Source organism: Humulus lupulus, chromosome 8 (genome assembly GCF_963169125.1).
Source record: "Humulus lupulus chromosome 8, drHumLupu1.1, whole genome shotgun sequence".
In the NCBI taxonomy this organism is placed as follows: Eukaryota; Viridiplantae; Streptophyta; class Magnoliopsida; order Rosales; family Cannabaceae; genus Humulus; species Humulus lupulus.
The window spans coordinates 86,824,593-86,838,720 of NC_084800.1; positions in this window are offsets into that span (position 1 = coordinate 86,824,593).

Consider the following 14,128-nt stretch of genomic DNA (forward strand, 5'->3'; position numbering starts at 1 on the left):
AATATGTTCTTATTGGTTCATTTTAAAATTAAAAATGAATTAATTAAAAAACTAACTTAAAACTAAATCAAAAATATAAAAAACACACAAATAAAAACTAAAATGCCCTAATAATCTTTTTGTTCCGTTCCTTCAGCCATGGAGTTGTTAGGAAAACTTATACAAGAACTTTATTTATTTTCATGTAAATCTAATATTAAACAAATTAATATGATATAACCTATAACATGTTTCTAAAATTGAATTCAAAGATAAACAAAGACAAGAATACTTACAGTATACGCAGCGGAATGAAATAGTCATTTCTTCAGTTTCTCTAACTCTTATATCCTCTCTGTCGCAGAGTATTATCAAGAAACTGAACCGATCTTATATTTTCTTCACAGTCTTCCAATGTATCCTTAGAATCACCTAGACTAGTGTGAGCAATTCTCAACACATGAGATAGATATAGAGAGAAGAAGAGAAAATAACAAAGAGGCTTAGAAAATGACTTGTGTTTAGAGAGAACCTAAAACTATCAGAAAACTAGTGATTAAACTTATGTTTTGACTTCTCTCTAAGCACTCCTTTTATAGATCATTTAATTTAATTAAAAAATCAATAAAATAATAGTCATTTTAAAGCCCTGGGTTGAAATTATCATGAACTTTAGGCCCGTGAAATTTCTCATTTGATTATAAGCTCATTGGACTTAAAAACAAGGCCTGAATTATTTTCTATTGATTTAATTAATTAAATTATCATTTAAATCATTTATCAAATTATTTATTTATAATTTGAACCTTGATTTAAAATTATTTATTAATTTAGATATCAATTTATCTTAATTAATAAATCTGCCATAATTTATCTTTTCTTCTCTAAATTACATAACTCTGTGAAACTATCCAAAATTGACCTGTTCAACTTTGATAATTCTAATTGATAATTAAATCAATTAATTGAGACTATCTAGATGATTTTATCTAAGGTACAACCATGGGACTATGAAATCAAGCTCCAATAAGCTATCATAAATCAAACAAATAAATTTACTAACTTATTAATTCTTCGTGACTCCACTAAAGACTCGGAATTGCACTCTTGAATTCATAGAACGCTTTATAACAAATACAAATACGCTATTAATTATCCATCGTTACAACCATAATTGTCACTCAATCCTCTATAGACTGTCTACAATGAGATAGGACTAAAATACAGTTTTACCCCTCATTGTATTTTATCATTAAAACACTTAGTTCCTTGTATATGATATTTCAGTAAACTAATTTAATTGTTGAAATGAGATCTCTATCATTTAATACATTGAACCAAACTAAAAGGAAACTATCGTTTCACTTCCTCATCAGAAGCTATAGATGTTCATATCTATGGTTAATACTTTCACTCAATTATACTACCGAGTTCCCAAGATGTAAGTATGAGCTAGTCCGTAAGGTAAGCTGGTAACGAACAAGTCAAAGAACTCAAATAATACAATCAGTTAGAATACTAACCACTCAGAATTGAGATTGAATTAACCTATGGTCAACTATATGATATGACTATAATAGATAATAACGGTATGTTTACTTATCTTATCAACTGTCAATATCGGTCATGTCTGATGTAACAAATACATCCGATCTTATCTACTTTGCTAATGTTCTGGAAAGAACATAACACTGTAATGTGTAAGTAGATCATATCGTAGATTAGCAAGTCAGTGTAAACCATGTGCACTGACTAATCTTAGGACTAACTTATGTTGAACATATAATCATATTTATATTCCACTGTGATTACGTCACTATAAATAAGATTAGCTATATGCTCGGGATTTAATAAAAGTTTATATTAAACAGCTAATCATGAAAATAAAACATGTGAGCAAAGTGATTGACCAAGTCAAAAAATGATTTCTATTCTTTTATTGATAATAAAATGAGATTACAAAGAATTTGGGTGTTAATTAAGGCATAAAACCCCAACATGAGTCGACTTGCAAGTGCAACCATGTATTAGAGTGTGAACAAAACAATAGAGGTTGAGAAGAGGTCGTATGTTTCAGAAAGAGATGATGCAGATTGAACTTGGGCTTCAAAAATGGCTTGTGATGGCGATAGAGCTCACGACAGCGAAGAACATATTTGGTATTGCATGTCCCTGACGACAAAAATTGAGGATCTCCATAAATAGCGTCGAGCTCTGATGCGGCTTCTCCCGTCGAGCCTGCCTGAAACCCAGAAATAGAAGCCTCACCATTGAGCTCAACTAAACCCTTGGTTTGCAAAGAATCTGATGATTTTCATTGATTCTCCTCCTCCTGCTGAGATTGTTAGAGAATATATTATATTCAATGAAAATATGAAAAACCGAAATACAACTCTATGCAAAAAATACAATAGACAATGTAATATTGATTAAAGAAATGTTACAACTCAATTGCACAAAATACAAGTAAATAGAAAGATGTAGAAGAAGAATATCACAAACTCAAAACAATAATAATACAAGTAAATAAGAACAACAAGATCAAAATAATGGAAATAATAAAAATAAGAACACAAACTCTCACACAACCAAAGTGTAGAGTAGTGGGGATCATCAACTTGAACAAGGTTCAAAACCTTTGTGCAAAAGCTTATTTCCCCCTATTCTCTAAGCACTAAGGGATATCTCAAGGAAAAAGCTCTCTAGAATTATCAAGCTTCTATGGTGTATTTTCCAGCCAAGTGTTTTGTGGACAGAAAATGGTGTGTCATACATGTGAGCATTAGACTCTTATTTATAGAGTTTTGAGACACCCTTTGAATTTTAAATTCCACCAACCCGCATGGCTATTACCAATGATTAATTGGATGTTTATGGAATTAAAAAGGATTTTGGGGAGTTACTTGGGGTGTTAGAACCGTTTAAATGGAAGAAAAAAAACAAGTTGGAATTGGCTCCCACCCACCAGGCCGCGGCCACCAGCCGTTTTCAGCAAAAAAATTCCATTTTTCCAAAACGTCTCAAATCCTTTCTCACATTATTTTGTAACCTCCAAACACCTAATGGGAGTTAAAAATATGTCTCTAGCAGCATAAATGGAATCCAATCACCTAATGGCTTTGTAAAATCCAATCTCAAATGTGTAATACACAATCTACACATTATTGGATAATATTTGGGAGTTACAAATTTGTAACTGATTTTGTAACTCCATAACATATCACATTTGGGCACACACGTGTCCAAATTTGTGACACTCAATAATATGTTACAAGGTGTGACAAATCACATTTATGTGACGAATCACATTATGTCACATTATTTTATCTAACATTATATTATTTAAAATAATATAACAGAGACCAGCGACCACTTGCCATGGAACCAAGTTGCGAGAGTGCGAGATCCAACCAAACCAAGTGCAACGTGCAAGCTTCAGTGTTAAGGACTTTTTCCACCTAGGTAGCTCTTAGTTTCAAGACGACATCAGGTATGAGTTCAATGGGCACCATCGAGGACAACTTCAAGGGGTCATCGTGGACTGCTTCAAGGGGTCATCGATTATTCTGATTGTTTATTTTGATTGTAATTTTTGTTGGGATTTTAGTATTGATTTTGGTTAGTGGCGAACCCATAAATTTTGTTCACTGAGGGCAAAAAAATTTTAAAAAATTAGAAGGGACAAACATATTAAATTATACATAAAAAGTAGTAAATTGTAAAATTTAGAAAGCACAAATGTAAATTTTTTTCTATAAAAAAGACTAAATTGTAAAATAATATTAAAAAAATTAAGAAAAAAAATTCAGTGTAGGCAAGAGCCCACTCTAGACACCATCTAGGTCTGCCTAAGGTTGTGATTTTGCGAAGATGAACAATTCTTATGAAGATGAATAGATTGGTTTTGTTGGGTTTAATTAATTGTTTTGTTGCAATGTTTTATTGGAATATTTAAACCTTATTTTGAAATTGGGAATAAATATATGTTTTTAATTATTTTTAATTTTATTAATTAACTAAATTTAATTTTACATAATTAGTTATTTATTTAACATGTGGTCTAATAGAGTGTTGCCATGTGTGTCCTAATTGGCACTTAACAAATCTTGTTGGCAATTAACAACCAAAAGGGCACAATTGTAACAAAACACTTGTAATGTCCCAAAGTTCCTACTGAGACTTAGTGCCTTGACTAGGGGGGAATGAGTGCATTATTTGATTATTATGTGATTTAATTGGATATTTATGTGATTGTGTGAATTTCATGAGTTATACTATGATATAACTAATTAAGCATGTTTAGGAGTATTAAACATGCGAAACACACTCGCTTTTATATAAAGGGGCTTAACTATAATTTTGACCCGCTTAGGGTATAATTGTGATTATATGATGTTTTATGATTGAGACCACATTATTATGTGGATATATTTGAGATATTCGATAGGAGTCGGTCCTTTTGAGCAAGATAGCAGTTTAGTTACAACGGGGATTTATACCCGGTTCTAGGTGAGCCAATGGGTATTTTGGTAATTCAATGAGTTCCCGGGACTCATTGGAGTATGAGTCGTATTTTGGGGGAAATAGTGATATTCCAGCTTTAGCAAGATTATCTGGGAATTTTGAGTATAGAGCGAGATTAGAGAGTCAAAATGACGTTTTTGCTCTTGAGGGGCTTTGAGAGGAATTTAGGTGAGTGGGAGAATTTTGGTCATTTGGACCATTTGATTATATGATTATTGACTGAGTTTGTTAACTTAGAATTTAAAAACTCTCTCTAGCTCTCCTAGCTCACATTCTCTCTCACACTCTCTTTAGGTGCTTTGGAAATTTTGAAGAAAAACTCTTGATTCCTTGAGTTTTGAGGCAGGTATTGTAAGGAATTGAAGTTGTAGTTGAGATTGGAAGCTTGTAAGCTTAGGGAAATAGTTGGGAAACGGTTTAGTTGAGGTAAATCCAAGATTTTGAGTTTTAGTTTTGGTTTTTAAAGTTTTTGAAGTTTTATTGAATTTTGAGTTTTGATGGAGTTTTGATTGAGTTTTAAAGTGAGTTATTATGTTTCTGAGTTGCTGAGACCATTTTGATGGTCGAAATTGGTTAAAATCGTGTTTTGGGACGATTTTGGGAAGATTGGCGATTTCTTAAATCGCTGGAAATTTGGGTTCGCGAGGTCGCACCGCGGTGCTGTTCTTGGGGCGCCGCGGCCAACATGAACTCAGTGGCACTGGTGGTGCCTCGAATTGCCTTAGCATCGCGGCGCATGTCAGTGGTTTTGAGCTTAGGGCTCTCTGACTTGTTGAGTGTTGCGGCCCTTTTAGGGGTACGTCGCGGCTCAAATGGGGGAAAATTTCCAAATCGTATTTCGGGTTGCGGGAACCCAAACTTAAGGGCTTGGGAAGGATTCTACTACCCAGTTTAGTAGAACTCAAGGTCTCAGAGGCTAGGGCTCGGCCCAGAATTCTTTATAGATTTGTTTCTTGATAGTTGTACCTTGTTTTGGTTGTGACTAGGGTATACCGTTAGGCTCAGGAGGAAAGGACCGTGCTCGGGGTTGCTATTCGTGTCTCGTTAAGGAGTTGAGGTTAGAAAATTGCACCTGGTCTGTGATTAGGGCTTGACCCAGTTATCGAACATGGTTATAACCATGCTTAGTATGTTTTATTAAACATGTTTGACTGCGTTGTGCATATCTTTACTAAATGATGATTGTATATTTGTTATATCTGACTGAAAAGCTCCGTTTAATAGTCGAGGGTTTATATGTTATGTATATGATTGAAAGGCTCGGCTTATGAGTCGAGGGCGGCAATAGCATGTTGAACGCAGGTCGATAAGGTTAGGCCTACTCGGAAGTGTGATATACGTTTGAACAACCCTATGGTCGCCTGAAATGTAAAGCGTCGGGTACACTTGGCCAGTCCTAAAGCTGGTTATGCATGGAATAGGACAATGGGCCCCGGTGTGGCTCTATAGTCACTTATCTGGATTGAATGCATGCACGAGTAGGGTTATTACTACTAAGCATGCTAATTATGATTCTGTAATCTGATGATTTACTGCTTATAAGCATGTTTGTATTTTCTTGCTGATCCTTGACTCACGGTGCTGCATGGTGCAGGTAAAGGAAAGGAAAAGCTAAACCAGTCATGAGTTTGAGAGCTTCAGGGGTGGGGTATACATATGCGGCTTGCTCGATCGCCACGGCCGAGGATATCTGTCAGAACTAGGGTTTGACCCTGATTTTGCCGCTTAGGTTGGCTTTTGTATTCATTTTTGAACCTGCAATAGTTTTAAACTCTTTTGGGATCCCATGTATCGAACTCAAACTCTTTTAATGGAATGGTTGACTTTTGACCATAAATTTTAGTACCTAAACCTTGTTTTAGTTTCAAGTACTTTTTTTCAGTCCAAATGACTCGTTTAGCAAGTTAAGCACTCATTTTAATACACAATGTAACAATCCTGAATTAGGAGGGCGTTACAACACTAATATGAGGTATTATCGTAGTCAAGATTTTTTATTGGGGACATGTGTAACAATGACAAAAGAACAAGGGGTGGGTTTTGAGTTTTGAGATGGTCTAGGATGGATGACCTCCTAAGAAGTCCTTCTGTTCCACCCCCAGTGGCGGACCTAGAAATTTTATTCATATGAGGCATAATTTTTATAAAAAAAAAAAGATTTAGAAATGATAAAAATATACATAAAAAAGTAGTAAATTGTCAAATTTAGAGGACATAATTGTCAATATTTACATGAAAATGACTAAATTATAAAATTTATCGGGAATAAATGTCAAATTTTATATAAAAAGAACTAAATTGTAAAACTAATATTAATTTTTTTAAAAGAAAAAAAATAAGTGTGGGCAAGAGCCCACTCTAAGCACCATCTAGGTCCTCCTATGTGCACCCCTATGTACAAGCTTGTGATAGCTATTCTATGTTTGAGAATTTGAGTGAAATTGTAACTTCCTGGTTACCCCAGAACAGTTACGGTGAACAGTGAACCGGAAATTTGACCCGCTACCCGAGTCCTTTGGTTAAAAACGTGATCTAAGTGTTATTATCAGGTTAAGGTGAAAAATTAGTAAAAAGGAAAGGATATGTTTTATTTAACGCATAAAACTATTCATGGGCCCATACAAGATTTACAAGTTATTTACAACTCAAAATGGTCATTACAGTTTCAAAATATCAAACCCGCCGACCTAAGCGGCAAAAATAGGGTAAACCCCCTTAGTTTCTCTGAGAACTCCTTGGCCGTGGTGGTCAAGCGGCCGCACATGTACACATCACCACCTAAGCTCTCCACTCAGGGTAGGGCGAGCTTTTCTTTCCCTTTACCTGCACCACATAACACCCATGAGCCAAGGCCCAGCAAGAAAACACAATAAAGCATAATATAATATCAACAATGATCATAATAATCATTCAGGACTATCAGTCCAAAACAGATAGGTGACAGTCGCAAAAGTCACTAATATGGGGACAACTCCCTTTAGCCATGTCATGATAGGATCACCAGGGCTTAACAGATAAGTGAGAATTTCACTAGCTTTAACATGATAGGTGCATGGTGATTAGTCACCAACATAACCTTCCTCATGACCCTAGAGTCATAACTATGGAACATCGTTCCCTAGCCATGTGACAAGCAGTCACCTAGGCCTTATGCCCTAGCTCTCAGTAATTAGTCTTAGACTAGCCAAGTGCTTATAAGTTCATCGACCTTAGGGTCGGTCCAGCATTAATGCCATAGAGCCATTCAATGCTGATATCGATTAGATCTAATCTTCATTTGGCTCGACGTTCATGACGCTATGCCATTTCTGACTCTTAGGTCAGTGTCCCTGACTAGTCAGTGCCATAAACAAGTAAGCAACATTCTCTAGCATTAAATATGAAATCCATGTCCACATTTATCCACCAACATGCCTCAAAAACAATCACGCATGTCATATACATATACAGGGTGCAATTGTATTCATACACTGTTTTCTTACCTCCGGTTCGAGTGAAAATTAATATAAGAACAACCCCTGAGAACGATCAATCTTTTAATTCCTTGACGGTCACCTGGTCATAACCAAAATATAGGATTCATCAATGAAAATGATTAACAAAGGTTCCCAAACCAAAACCTAGCCTCCGAGACATCGAATCCTACTAAACCGGGTAGTAGGATCGATCCCGAGGCCTAAGGCTTGAATCCCCAAGTCAAAAACCCATTTCTGGCCAAAAATGCCTCCGTGGACCGCGACTCACCAGAGCCATGTCGCGGCTCACCCCTCTAACAGAGGCATTTCCCCCTCAGAAATCAACACAGGTCGCGGCTCACCATAGCCGTGCCACGGCCCTTTACACAAACCAGCAATCCACCAGCTTTCTTCCCCTGCGTTTTCCCTTGAAACCAAACCTTCAAACCAGTCCCAAACCTCATCCAAACACTCAATCCAACCCCTAAACACCATCTATATCAAACCCTCATCAAAACCCAAGTTAAACATCAATCAAAACTTCCATTAATCCAAACTATCCTCAATAAAATCATAGGCTGAAAACTAAAAGAAAACGGAGTAAAACCAGAAAAACTTATGGCTGAAACTCACCTCAAACTTGAGTCTAAATCCCCTTCAATGGCTGAACCAACTCTATGAACTTAACTCCTTAATTTCCTAGCTTGATTCCTCACTTTGAGCTCAAAAACTCCAAAGGTGAAATGAGAGAAAATGATGTACGGGAAGGAGAAGTAAGGGCTCTGTTTTGTTTTGTTTTTCTATAGCCATCTAAAGTTTCATATAAATCCAAACCCAAATGACCTAAATGCCCCTAGGCCACTTAAGGTTTCTAAAGTCACCCCAAGGGTAAAATCGGTATTTTTCACCTATCTCGTTAATCATAATTGACGCTTTCCAATTCCCGCTAATCTCAATAATCTCAAACACCAATAATTCATATCCCGTTACCCTATAATTCCCGGTAATGCTTTAATCATTAAAAACACCCCGAGCCCCGAGCTTAAGCCTGTTATGACCAAACCGATAAATTATATTTAAAGATCGTCTCATGTCGAATAACCTGAACCAATCCACATTATAATGTGGCCTCACAATATATCATTAGCATGCAAACAAATACACAATTATGCCCTCAACGGGCCAAATTACCAAAACACCCCCGTAAACAAATGTGGACCCACATGCATGCATTTAACATCATATTATAATATAATTCTCATAAACATGCATAAATTCATTTAATGGCATAATTAAACAAGTATGGCCCTCCCGGCCTACTAATCCAGCCATTAAACCATATTGGGAAATCTAGGGCATTACAACTATCCCCTCCTTACAGAAATTTCGTCATCGAAATTTACCTGAACAGCTCGGGATACTGACTCCGCATATCTGATTCCAGCTCCCAGGTCACCTCTTCGACCTTGTTGTTCCTCCACAATACCTTAACCAAAGGTATCGTCTTATTCCTGAGGAATTTATCTTTTCTATCAAGTATCTGAACAGGCTGCTCCTCAAAAGAGAGATCTGGCTCTAACTCCAGATCATCATAGCTCAAGATATGACTCGCATCAGATACATACCTCTGAAGAGCTGATACATGGAACACATTATGCACAGCTGACAAAGCTGGAGGCAAAGCCAATCTGTAAGCCACCTGACCAATCCTCTCCTGGATCTCAAATGGACCTACAAATCTAGGACTCAGCTTGCCTTTCTTCCCAAACCTTCTCACCCCTTTCCATGGCGAGACTCTAAGGAAGACATAGTCTCCCACCTGGAACTCCACGTTCCTGCGCTTGGGATCTGCATAGCTCTTCTGTCTACTCTGAGAAGTAAGCATCCGAGCTCTAATCTTCTCAATAACCTCAGTGGTCCTCTGAACTGCCTCAGGATCTAAGTATCTCCTTTCACCTGTCTCATCCCAATGAATGGGAGATCTACACTTCCTACCATACAGCATCTCATAAGGTGCAACTCCAATGGTAGATTGATAACTGTTGTTGTAGGAAAACTCTATCAAAGACAAATACTTACTCCAAGATCCACCAAAGTCCAGCACACATGCTCTTAGCATGCCCTCCAAAATCTGGATCGTCCTCTCAGATTGCCCATCTGTCTGAGGATGATAAGCTGTACTGAACTTCAACTGTGTCCCCATGGCTTTCTGCAAACTCCCCCAAAACTTGGAAGTAAAAGTGGGGTCCCGATTTGACACGATCGACCTAGATGCTCCATGGAGGCGCACGATCCCCCTCACATAGAGATCTGTAACGACCCGAATTTGCTAATCGGGCTTAGGGCCTTGATTAGTGCGCCTGGAGGGAAATAAATGATTTAATATGCTAATACGTGGATTTATGTGAATATATGATAATGATGCATGTTTAATTGAGTTAAATGTGCATGTGGGCCCCGTCTGGATATTAGGGGCATAAGTATGATAAATGTGATAAAAGTTATAAATATGTGATATGTCTGTGCAGCACGATCTGAGACAGTCCTGGGGAGCGGTTAGCCTGAGAGTCACAACGGGGTAGAGATTCCGACTCGGGGCGAGTCGAGGGGTAATTTGGGTACTAGGTGTGTTATGGGATTATTGGGACATGAAAATAAATATTTGGAGATATATCTGAGGATAGAATGTCTAGGCGGGAAAATTGGGGAAATTTACCATTTTTCCCTCGGGGACGTTTTGGTACCCTGAGCCTTGAGGTAGCCACATAGACTTAAGTGAATAAAACAAAAGGGAAGAATTATTTAGAAGGTTAAGAACCGACACTTACTCTTTTCTTTCAGCTGAGGATAGTTTTCTTTCTTTCTCTCTCCTTCACTCTCTTAAGCAAATTCAAAAGGAGACTTTGGGAATCAACTTGAAGGTCTAAGGAGTTCAGCTGGGATTTAGGGAGCTTGGAGCATAAGGGGGCTGGTTCTAAGGTTTAATTCAGCAAGAGGTAAGCTTTAATTATGGAGGTTATGTTTAGAGTTGCAGCTGGCTATTAGAGTATGCATGTTAGTAAGTTGAATTGTTCTTGTGTGATCTAGTTGAGTTTTGGGGTAGATTTTAATGGGTTTTGATGTTGTTACCGAGTTATTATTGAGCTGGAATATATGTGTTAAATATTTGGGTTTAATGGATGAGTTTTGGGTGAGTTAGCTTAAGTAAAGGTGTGGAAAAATGGTGAGAAAATCTGGGTTCGGTGTTGAGGGTCGCAGCCCTAGGATGGGCACGCCGCGGCCCGTGTGTGTTGCAAGGGTGTGCTAGCCTCTGTTTTGAGACTAGCCGCAACTCTTGGGGGTGGGGTCGTGGCCCTTAGTGCCAGTTTGAGTTTTTAAGGGTATTTAGGCTTGGGAACTCCATGGGTAAGGCTCGGGATGAATTCTATCACCCGGATTGATAGAATTCAAGGTTCCGGAGGTTAGGGTTATGGCTCGGAGTTATTTATTGGAATAGAATTTGATGGATGGATATTGTTAATGTGTTGTGACTAGAGTTTCGGCGAGGCTCGCGTTAGAGGACTGTGCTCGGGGCATCGATGCTCATAAAGCTTGGAACTCAGGTAAGAAAACCCTTGTTCCCATAGAGCTTGTGTGCAGGGTTGAGCCCAATGTGTTTGAATAGTATTGGTATGCAGAGCTGAGCCCAATATGTTAGAACTGCGGGGCGTAGCCCTTTAACGGTATATGCTGGAATTCTGTACTTGTTTGCTATGCTATGTATGTTATGATGTGAATGATCGGCAAGAGCCGGAAACGGTGTGACCGAGAATGGAGAAGGGCCGGGAACGGCGTTGGGCACGTTAAGTGCAAGGCCGAGAACGGCAAGGGGCCGGGAGCAGCGTTGAGCACGTGGAGTGCGAGTTGCCAGGGCGAGTCCCTAAAAGGATACCTAGGATATCCTCACGGCGTGGTCCGCGAACCCAGGGCTTGGTAAACGCCTGGGACGGCTAGGCCGTATGTGTTTAGCCCATTGGTGGCTTGTTTATATGCATGTTATATGTGTTGCATATGTTGTCTGTTTGTGGGTTTTCTTGCTGGGCTTCGGCTCACAGATGCTCTATGGTGCAAGTAAAGGTAAAGAGATGGTCAGCCAACCATGAGTACAGCAGGCGTGAGGCAGCGTGTACATGTTTGGCCAGCCTGGCTGCCACGGCCAGAGAGTTTTGGGAGATGCTTGTAAATAAACCTAGATTTTGTCGTTTAGTCGACTTGGTTCAGTTTATATGTTGTAAATATTTCTAAACTGTATTTTGGGATCCCAAGTGTAAAGCTTTTATGATTTTCTATGGAAATTATTATTCTCTAAAGTTTTTCTTTTGTTTATAGCTTAATCACACTGTTTGATCTAAAACCTCGATTAGTGAGTTAAAAGCACGTTTTTAAACTCACTTAGTAACGGCTCTAAGGAAGTAGGGCGTTACAGATCTGCATACTGGTCAACTGTATATGTAGTCCTCACTGGCAGAAAGTGAGCTGACTTGGTGTAGCGATCCACTATCACCCAAATAGAATCATGCTGACCAGTAGTCCTGGGTAAGCCCACCACGAAATCCATTGTGATGTCTTCCCACTTCCACTCTGGAATATCCAGAGGCTGCAGTAACCCTGCCGGCCTCTGATGCTCAGCCTTGACCTGTTGACATGTCAATCACTTAGCCACATACTCTACTACATCTCTCTTCATCCTTAGCCACCAATACAGCGATCTCACATCCTGATACATCTTCGTGGTGCCTGGATGCAAAGAGTAAGGTGTAGTACGAGACTCATCCAGAATCTCTCACCTCAAAGCAGTATCTAGCAGAACACATATCCGCCCCTTGTATCTCAACAACCCCAAATCAGACACTGTATAATCTCTGGATGCTCCAGCCAAGACATCCTCTCTAATCTTGATCAACTGTGGATCACTCAGCTGACCTTCTTTAATTCTTTCCAACAGTGTAGACTGTAGCGTAATGTTAGCCAATTGGCCCACTATCAACTCTATACCAGCTCTGGTCATATCATCTGCTAACTCCCTGGCTATCAGCCTCGTACTATAAATCTGTCCCGGACCCTTCTGGCTTAAAGCATCAGCTACCACGTTGGCTTTCCCTGGATGATACAAAATCTCACAGTCATAATCTTTTACCAATTCCAGCCAACGCCTTTGTTTCATATTAAGATCTTTCTGAGTGAAGAAGTACTTCAGGCTCTTGTGGTCTGTATAAATCTCACACTTCTCTCCATAGAGATAATGCCTCCATATCTTTAAAGCAAAAATCGCCGCCGCCAACTCTAAATCATGAGTAGGATATCTCTTTTCATACTCCTTCAGCTGACGAGAAGCATAAGCTATTACCTTCTCTGATTGCATCAAAACACAGCCCAAACCCTGATGAGAAGCATCGCAGTAAATCACAAACTTCTCCTGATCTGTCGGAAAACTCAGAATCGGAGCTGTAATCAACCTCTGCTTCAGTTCCTAGAAATTGTTCTCACACTTATATGACCACACAAATTTCTGACTCTTGCGTGTCAGCTCAGTCAACGAAGTAGCAATCTTCAAGAACCCTTCCACGAAACGCCTGTAATAACCTGCCAATCCAAGGAAAATTCTAACCTCAGTAGCATTCTTTGGCCTTGGCCAATCTCTGACCGCTTCAATCTTTGCTGAATTTACTTTAATTCCCTCCTTACTGACAATGTGTCCAAGAAAGGATACCTGAGACAACCAGAACTCACACTTCTTGAACTTTGCAAACAGTCTGTGTTCTCTCAATCTCTGTAGAACCAACCTCAGATGTTGCTCATGCTCTGACTCAGACTGAGAATATACCAGAATATCATCGATGAAGACGATCATAAACTGGTCTAGATAATCCTTGAACACTCTATTCATCATATCCATAAAAGCAGCATGGGCATTAATCAATCCAAATGACATAACTAGAAACTCATAATGCCCATACCTGGTACGAAAAGCAGTCTTCGGTATGTCTCCCTCCTTAACCCTCAACTGATGATAACCAGAACGAAGGTCGATCTTAGAGAATACCATCTTGCCTTGCAACTGATCAAACAAATCATCTATCCTTGGCAAAGGATATCGGTTCTTAATTGTCAGCTTATTCAGTTCTCTGTAA